Source organism: Alosa sapidissima, chromosome 20 (genome assembly GCF_018492685.1).
Source record: "Alosa sapidissima isolate fAloSap1 chromosome 20, fAloSap1.pri, whole genome shotgun sequence".
Lineage (NCBI taxonomy): Eukaryota > Metazoa > Chordata > Actinopteri > Clupeiformes > Clupeidae > Alosa > Alosa sapidissima.
The window spans coordinates 6,054,977-6,064,493 of record NC_055976.1 but is presented as its reverse complement, the minus strand read 5'-3'; the positions used below and the strand labels follow the sequence as shown (position 1 = coordinate 6,064,493).

General features: G+C 41.9%; 1 long non-coding RNA gene across 2 annotated transcripts; it reads left to right on the top strand.

Annotated features, from left to right (window-relative positions):
* The first annotated feature begins 260 nt into the window (after nt 1-260).
* On the top strand, nt 261-8,481 carry LOC121694632. Of its 2 annotated transcripts, XR_006025848.1 has the most exons (5): nt 261-272; nt 7,207-7,392; nt 7,488-7,596; nt 7,680-7,801; nt 8,049-8,481. It is a non-coding gene; the product is annotated as an uncharacterized LOC121694632 (long non-coding RNA). The 2 variants fall into 2 exon arrangements; XR_006025847.1 differs by lacking the exon at nt 8,049-8,481 and having other exon boundaries at nt 7,680-7,887.
* The last annotated feature ends 1,036 nt before the right edge of the window (nt 8,482-9,517 follow it).

Below are 9,517 nucleotides of genomic sequence, written 5' to 3'. Positions count from 1 at the left end.
AAGGTAACTTTTATGCATGTGCGAACCTATACATACCGGTAGATATGGCTGTGTAGTCTGTGCCATAACATTTATTCCTGCAGGCTGCCCGTTTTGGCTGTCATACTTTTAAATGGCTTCGCAAGAAGTAGGCCTATATAGACCATAACTTGTACTACTGTCATCTTCTTTAAGAACTTTTCCCAATATTTCCCATAGCCTATATCGCTTTTCCTGAAGGGGTGTTTATTATTTTAACTCGCATCTTCAGCTTCTTTACTGTTGACTTTACTGTATTGATGCTTTACTGTATTGATGCTAGCCTTGTCATGATATTTTAAGTAGGCTTATTTGTAGAAAATATATATTTAATTAATTTTAACTGACCCGCCCGCAAATGACCCGAATATCATTACAATATTTTGTTTATGACTCATAACCGTGGGTGACCGCGGTCATCCGCGGGTGACCGCTTAATTTCACTACAGTGCACTGACGACTGTAGCAGCCCAAGGTAACCAGTTGTTGTAGATGAGAGGCAACCCCTTGTTTCAGATAGCCTGGACAACATGTTACCTGGGTGTTGCCTACGTTATTAATTAATGGTAGCCTACAATAGTTAATTGATTTGCGTGACATATTAGTTGTTTAATTAAATGACAGTTTAATTAAATGTAATTTTAGTTGTAAACAAACGGGCTACTTGGTGAGGCTTGGCCTCAGATAGGCCTATTACTACCGCCCGATTCACTTTGGCTGGGGGGCAGGGGGGGGGGGCATCAGACATTTGTTCCCAAGGGGCTGAATTGTTAATCCGGCCCTGCCCCCAACGAACGCAACTTTCCACCTCTGAGACAGCTTAAAAGAAGTCTAGAGGACTCCTAACTCACTGACCTAGGCTGCGCAAACCACAGGCCTTTTTTTTTGGGCAAGCCTGCATTCGAGTCAGGCCTTCTGTTGAAGAATTTTATATACATCCTGCGCTAACAGTAATCCTCCTACCCCCCGCTACCACAGCTGTGGATAGTGTGGCATGCTCACGCTTTATGTCTCCTTCTTGCAAACTAGGCCTATAGCCCAACCATTTACGTCTTCAAAAAATAACAACTTGCCAGATATGCCTTCATACCTTTGGGCTTCATTCAGCATTTTGTTCTTCCTGTGATCAGGTCAGGATCACGACTAATTGCAATCACCTGGGCGTGCGGGCTGGGGGTCATGGGTACGTAACTTCCTTCCCGACAAACACAAAAGAAGCTCTCCCAAATTGTTTGGTACGCAAGTTGCTTGTCGCTGGTCGGTACAAACCGCGCACTTTATGCTGGGTTTTGGTTGCGAACAACTTCCTCGCTGTGGTCTGGGTAGGTGGAATGTTTCATGTACTCCTTACACTTTTAATGTGAGTTGTTGCCACTGCCGTAGACCACGAACGTTTGTCTGACATGTAGGTAATAGCATAAAGTGAGAGTTTGTGTTTAGCCACGTAGTTTGAACACGGGGCAGGTGGTTGTAGTGTCGTAACATTTGGCTCATCTTGCTATAGACTGTCATCTCCTATCTATTCCTGTTTCCCTGTGATGCGAATGCTGGACGTGGAGGTAGGCCTCTTACAATAGCAACATTGCAATAGCTATGGTCAAACACTCAACTAATGTGAGCAGACTAAGTTAGCTATACGGGCCAAACAACAGCATGCAGCGTCTGTAATTTTCGCTCCCTTGTTTTTATAGCTGACACACTTCCCTCCTCTGCTCCTGTTCCCCTGGGCTAGCTCACATTGTGGAAAAGGCCGAGGTAGGCATTGTTTATTGTTCTAACAGTGTAACGGTCCTATTTTAAATATGTATCTGGTACAATGTTTTCTTTTTTACATGTCGCTTGACTTATGAACAATTAAACTTGATAAAAACTGTTGTGTATTGTTATGAAATGCGACATAACCATGGACCAGGGTGTTAAACGTTTCTCTCTGTTGTAGATCACAGCTGGCTGTCTATTACAGTTTGACCACTGTTTTCCCCCATTAGAGTTTCTTTTGGTATTAGTCAGTGTTAAACTAACAGCACGTCAAAGTTGGATGTACGGTATGCTTGTTTGTGTTGGTTTATTTTCTTTGTGTTGTATGCTTGTCTGAGTGTGATACACTGGTGCATTTACACTGTTTGCCAGGGTCTGTTACACGACCAGGTGTGGTGCTGTTGCCATCCCTGAGCTCATATTAGCAGCCAGTTAGCGATTTCAGACTGTTACTCCGAGGCTATTGAGACTTATCCCTCCCCCCCGGTAGTATTAGTTTTTAATGGGTTCTTGTAACCCCTGACTTAGCTTATCCACATGGGAGACTGTTACTCCTGGGGCATAGGGGACTATCTATGCCCCAGGTGGTATTAGTTCATATTGAGTTCTTTGTGACTCCCAACCTAGTTTCTCCACACAGTAGACTGTTACTCTTGGGCCATAGGGGTCTATGTCCCAGGTAGTATTAGTTCATTATAGCTTCTGCTATTCATTGTAGCTGTATCGGTAGCACTCCACTGGCGCTGAATAGCGTGTTTGTCTTGTTTTTGTTTTGTCTTGTATTGTTTCCTTTATTGAATGCCCCCTCCTTCCCCCTGTTTACTAGTATGGCCTGCTAGGTCTATTAGGTAACACAGTTAAGGTACTCTAGGACTGCCGCCTTCCCCTAGTTTGCGGTGAGGGCACATTCTAGTGGTTGAGCGTGTACTGAACACCTATTTATACTCGTGTGGGTTGTATTTAGAAAGCTTGAGTGTTACACTTGTGTTTGTGTGTGTGTATGGCCATAGATCACTTTTGGGGCTGGGCAGCCATCCGAGGGTTACTGTACCTGTGTTAATTCAGGCCGTGTAGCAGCCACCAATCCACTGGGCATTTAATCTATGGTTATGTGTATTACCTTTTGTTTTCTTTGATTATTTTGTGTTGTGTATTGTGATTTTGTTTTTATCGGATTTACCTACTGTACGCCCCTGCCATCCGTTTTAAACAAAGAAAAGAAATAATAAATATAACATTGTTTATACTACTGCCTCTGTCCTCATCCATTTAGTTGGATAAACCTGAGGGCCCTGTCACATTCCACTGGAAATGACTTCTATATTTGCTGCCTGCTGCATCATTACTGTTTGTATTGTTTAGAAAAGGTTTGACGTCTTGAGTTAATGCATTAAACATTGTTTGCTGGTAACCAGCTACAAATAGCCTACAGATTCTTGCGTGCGTACATTCTCGATTATCTCCAAAATGTGCCCGTTCTATAGGCTGGCCAAGTGCGTAATTCTGCGGCATAAAGCAGATGTATTTGTTTATTGTACAGAAAAATAAAAATAACCTGTCAAGCAGTCAATTGACTACATTGCAGTCAATAAGTAAGGCAAATTACGAAACCAAAACGTGGGTCATAGTTGTCTAAGCCTCTGCTGTGAGGCCAAACCCATGAACAAAGACGCATTGATATCTGCAATAGAGTTTTTTTTGGCGAAAGCTCACAGCCGAACGAGTCATAGCACTGAAGGGAGAGGCAACTGGCATGTGATCTCCCCACGGGCCAATGGATGTACAAGTTTTCTCCTGTGCCTACGATATTTAATCCAGTGTTTTGTCAAGTTGCAAAATGCTATTCGTTTTAACAAAGTTTTATGATAGTATGAAGTACTTTTTGTATAGGGTACAATCTTAATTGCTTTATACTCAATACTTGACCAATGGCTATTGCATCTGTCTATTGAAAGTGAGAATGTGGCATGTGATCTACTGTGTAGGCTTCATAAAATAAAATAAACAGATTGCTAATGGCCTACATGGGGTGCGTTTCCCGTACAACTACGGAGGTTAGCTTTTTACTAACAGAATGCATCGTTCAACTAACCAACATATAAGTTACGACTGTTTCCCAAAACTGTCGTACTTACATAGTACTGTAAGTTTGGACCATGATAGTTTCCAAAATTAGTAGTCTGGACTAAGGTGGTTAATGACGTTTAGTAGCACTTGAACGGGCACCTGCACATACTTCTGTGGCGCATTGCGTTAAGGCCGGCAGATGACAGCCGCCGTTGCACAGCAGTTACCAGTCCCCTGTCCAAGAGTTCGAATCGAAGATTTTGACAACAATATTGACTTCGTTGTTTACCTAAGTTTATCTTTTGTGCAGATCATATTATTATCAAAATCAGAATCCGCCTTCTTGGCTTGGTTTGCGTAAACATATAACATATTCTCAGCTGACTCGTCAAAAAGTGCGCACCACCTTATTATTATCTGCAGGTGTGTGACTTTTACTTACGTGCACAAGGCTGCAAATTGACTTTTAATTTATGTATTTTCTGCCTTGGGCATTTTAAAATATGGATGTATGGTGGTTAGAAGTGTAAATATCAATTAGAAACCTAAATATATTTATAATTATTAATTTGCAAACAAATAACTGGCGTCAGTGACGTCTTTGACATGAAGATCCCTGGAACTATGCTTCTACTAGCATTCTACCACAGGTCGAGAGGTGTAGTTGTAACTACACAACTTTACGATAGTGGTTGCGAACGTTCGTTGCTACTATGGTTTTGGGAAACACTAACGTAGTGTAACGATGCATTGGACTAGGCCTATGTAAGTTCCAAATATGAATGTAATTCTGCGGCATAAAGCAGATGTATTTGTTTATTGTACAGAAAAATAAAAATGACATGTCAAGCAGTCAATTGACTACATTGCAGTCAAGAAGTAGGGCAAATTAATTTACGAAACAAAAACGTGGGTCATAGTTGTCTAAGTCTCTATAGCGTAGCCTGTTAAAAACGTCGCAGAAGCCTACCCAAGGCTACAGATTCATTCTGAACAGTTATTTCTCTACTGGCTCAATTATCACACCACTGTTTTGCGTTACCCCAACACTGACAATAATGTAGACAGCAAATTTCGATTTCGATTTTCGTTACCAGTAGTCAAGACTTAAGCCATACCCAAGTAGCTTAAATCGAGGTAAATCGAGTTTTTTCAGAAGGGGCGGCAGGCAGAGCGATGTACAGTGGCAGAGCAACGCACAGTGGCTGAAAGTGGTACTAAAGCTTCACGCAGCTTCACACCTCGTAATGCGCGACTGAAGTGGCCATTTGAAAGTGATGCCCACTGTATGGTAGACTGGTACAGTAGCTATAGCCATCTGAGTGGAATACATGTTTTAATCGGCAAATCAGATCATATGCTTCATACACACGTGAGGGGAAATTAATTATTATTGCCTGTATCTCTCTTTCTCTCTCTCTATCTATCTCTCTTTCTCTCTCTCTCCCCCTCCCTCCCTCAAATGTGTGCCTCATTAACTTATGCCTTAATTAGAAAAAGCAAAGAAAAGTCCACTTACACAGTATAAATGCAGCCATTCAACAATTTGCATAAGCAAAATCGTGAAATCCAAGGCTGGCATCAAACAGTGAATTAAAAGCACAAGACGTACTATTAAAAGAGTTGCAGGTGAATGAACATTAGTGCTGAACCAGTCGTCTGTGCACTTTGGGTTAAGTCCATTTCAAACCAACCGAAGCACCATATAACCATTTTCTTATGTCCATTTTATCTATGGGCCCTATCTTGGCGATCAGAAACGGATGGTCAGAGGCAGAGGCAAAGACATTAAAGGCATGGCCAGTCCATATTCACCACCATATTCATTCAACGCTGGGCGCCGGGCGCATAAGGGTTGTTCTTATGCTTCTTAATCTCAATGGGTGTGTTTTGGGTGTAACATCCTTTAAACCAGTGATCGCCAACCTGTCGATCGCGATCGACCTGTAGATCTTTAGGACTTACCCAGTAGATCCCGAGAATTAAGTAAGGGATAATGTATAGAACGCCGGTCAATATTGGGGAAAATAAGTCCCGACAGGGCGAACCGGCTTGGTTCGCCCTGAAGGGACTTATTTTCCCATAATGACAGGCGTTCTATACATTATCCCGCTTATTATACGGCTACTTGCCAAAACGAAAAAATAAACTTCATGATATGTCTCTTTACACTTATTTGTTACCGTTTCGTCGTGGCTTTTGCTGAGAAACAAATAGTTCGCAACACACGCTGAACTTGAATCAAACATTCTTTAGAACACAGCTGATCAACCGTCTGCTTTCACTTTTGAATGAAATTCCAAGCGCAAACTCCGTTGCCATTGACAGCTAGAACTTTCGGAAATCCCATTCAAGTCAATGGAGCACTCTACTTGCATTGTAAAGAGCCGTATAATAAAGGAAAAATAAACACACAGTCACTAAATTCCCACACGTTCGCCAACATTTACAGGGCCTAAATGCCAGTGCTTGCGGGTATAGCACATGGTTTATTCAAGACCCGCAACTATAGCCATCGTAACGCAAGACATTCCCGCACACATTTTACAGCTCTGTCTGATAACGTTAATCTAATAATGGAGCGGCGTGAATGTGGGACTGGACGGACCAACTTCTGACTTGAACCGGACGTAACCCCAAGGGGAGACACGCACACAGGACCACTTTGCAGGTGCGCTCTCTCTCTCTCTCTCTCTCTCTCTCTCTCTCACTACAGGACTCGTCACCCCTGAAGTCAAATTATGCTAGGTGCTTCTACATCAACTGCTAACTGACAGAAAATGAAACGAATGTTTAGCGATCAGGAACTGTCAGGAATTTGTTCTCCATTTAAAGAACGTAATCGATTGCGGACATGCACAGACAGCTAGACACGGAGCGCATCACAGGCCTAGGCCTAGGTTACTTTCGCTTTCTAGAGTGTGCATTCATTACATGAAAGAGGCTTCATACCAAAACAGCGATCAAACATTATCAAATTTATCATGACATGTGTTGACACAGACACTTACTCCAATTAGAAAATCAAAACCATAACCATGTAAGTAAAGACTATATTAAGTGTTGTTATCTCATTGACGCCTTTATAAGGGGGTGGAGGAGGTGATATTTTTGACCTGATACATTTACCTAAATAAAAGGCCTTAAATTGGAAGTATTTTGGCTTTGATTCTCTTTTGACGCTTCAAGGTAGATCTTGCCTTTGTTCAGGTCAGGGATCTTGGGCTCAAAAAGGTTGGTGACCACTGCTTTAAACCAATGAGAATGACATCGGTCATTCCCTTTAACAGCAAGCAGCACAACTTCAAACAGCGCATCGATATTTTGATAGTCAGCAGCGCATTTGAAGGAATATGCTTCGAGATTGTATGTGTAGCGGGTACGATGGGGGAAATGGGGAATGCAGCTTGATGCCCTGCTTTCAGGTGCTAATTGATTAGACCAGGTGGTATAGCGCTTAAATTAGCCAGCTGACAAGAGGACATGAGAGCGGTCTGTTTGAAACGGTGAATCAGGAAGTTGGTGTGTCGGTGGTGCATAGCGGAGATTGTAAGTTTCTTTTAGACTGTTCAGACTGTCCTATTTATGTTTAACTCTTGTATTCATGTGTTAGTGCTTGACTTGGCCAACTGTTTGTTTTGTAGCTCAGCCTGGGGCGCGTGACTATGAACCTCAAACGGTGCATGCTGCACAGAAACTTCGCTACAATAGAGAGTACACAGCGACTAGTACATCCACACTGGTTTTAAGAATGTAAGTTACTAGCTCCCTTTTCCCTGGTTGATACGAAGCCTAGTACTTATAGGTCTGACTCTTTCCTGTTTGTCATTGTCCAGACAGAAGCTACGCCGACATCGGAGAGTGTATACAGCTTGTTTACTATCCATACTGGTTCAGTCACGTTAAAACTAAAGCGAGTGCATACAGCTTGTATCTCATCCACACTGTTTTTAAGAATGTAAGTTAATTTGTTGTGTTTACGTAGCAATACAAATTGTTGCTTTTAAAATCAGGCATCTGACTTTCCTCCAATATGCCATTGTTTCCATAGCTAGCGACTAGAGCATCTGCAGCTCACGGTAACCAGCTGACTGCAGTTTCCCATCTAAAGTGAGGTATGCCTCAATTTTGGCGTGAATATCTATAGCTTACGTCACTATTTAACCTGGCAAAGCATTATATTGTATCGATGCTTTTGATTGCAGGAGGACTGCCTTCGTCGGTTCAGCCAGCCACTGTTTTTCCTGAGCTTGTAACTGTTTCATTGTTTACTTGTGTGTGTTGTGTAACCTATGTGACGGAATCTAGCCTGTCTGCGTCACGACTGTCTTGTGCTGCGCCATCAGTGGAGGCCAGCCTATCATAGTTTTACCGTCTATAATATCCGCTTGTCTCTCTGTGTGTGTCTGTTTAATGTCTGTCTGTATTTGTTCTCATGTTGTCTTGGCTTAGGGCAGTGTGCAAGAGTCCCTATATAAACAGTAATTTGTTTGCAGTGTCTATTTGAGTGTGGTGTCTGAAACCCAGTGTAACCTTATCAGTGTATGTTTGTGCACTGTCCATATAGTGTGAAGTGTTGTGGTGTATTCACTCATTCTTCGAGATTGTGTGCTGTAATTTATGCGGAACATTGTTCCTGGTGCCAAAATTTGTTATTTGTTTAATGTGTGTCTGTCTGTTATCTGTTAATAAAAGTATATTTTCTTATAACATCAGCTCCAATACTGTTCCTTCATTTGGCAGCCTGCATACAGATTGGTAAAGTGTAGATTCTCTGGTTAGTGTGCATAAAGACACCCTGTTGGTCACATATGGAACAGGGATTCCACTAAACCTTGCTTTACTAAAACCTGTTTGTGACTAGCAGAGTATAGCCTACATGCATCTGCACTCGCCTATTTCTTGAACTCATAGGTGAAAAAATAAAATAACTACTTCACCGTTGTGGTGGTGGTGGTGGTGGAGGGGGGGGGGGGAGTTCAATGTATTCTTATACTTTCTCAGTAACGCTTTCATGTACTAAAGTCAAACTTTATACAGGAACTTGGTAAATTGATTGTCGTAATTTGGCCTTTAGGGGCGCTGTAATAAAGTAAATAAGCTGAGTGTGTATATGTGGAAAATACATATAAAAGGAATATTTTGGGGCCAAAGGGTAGGCCAATGGTGGGACGGGCACAACAACTCGTTAAGGAGGGTAGGGCTGCCCATGAATGACCCATGACGCCAATTCTGCCGATGCAAAATATGCACATTTCAATGTAATGTGCCTATTTAGCCACGGATTCCTTCAATACATTATTTTACCTCATTTCTTTATAAATGTCAACAAATGTCTGATCACATTTGTCTCATCAAATTTTGTTCTAAAGGGTTGTTGCCAATTACGTGGAGGGGGCACAACAGCTTTGAGATTCTGAAAATATCAGACACATCCCATCGACAAGCTTGATATACATTAACAATCCGAAAGAGTCAGTAACAATAGGTGTCTGTCAGCCTTTGGTGAATAAAAATGTCAACCCTGTCAGGGTGTATGTTGGCCAAAGATCTCTCTCTCTTGACAGAAATACAGTTTGACAATTTGAAAGGAGGGCTCTATTTCTTCCATTATTTAAATATTTTAGTGGTGCATTTTAGAGTAAGACACAGCCAATCCCTCTGTGAATGGTGA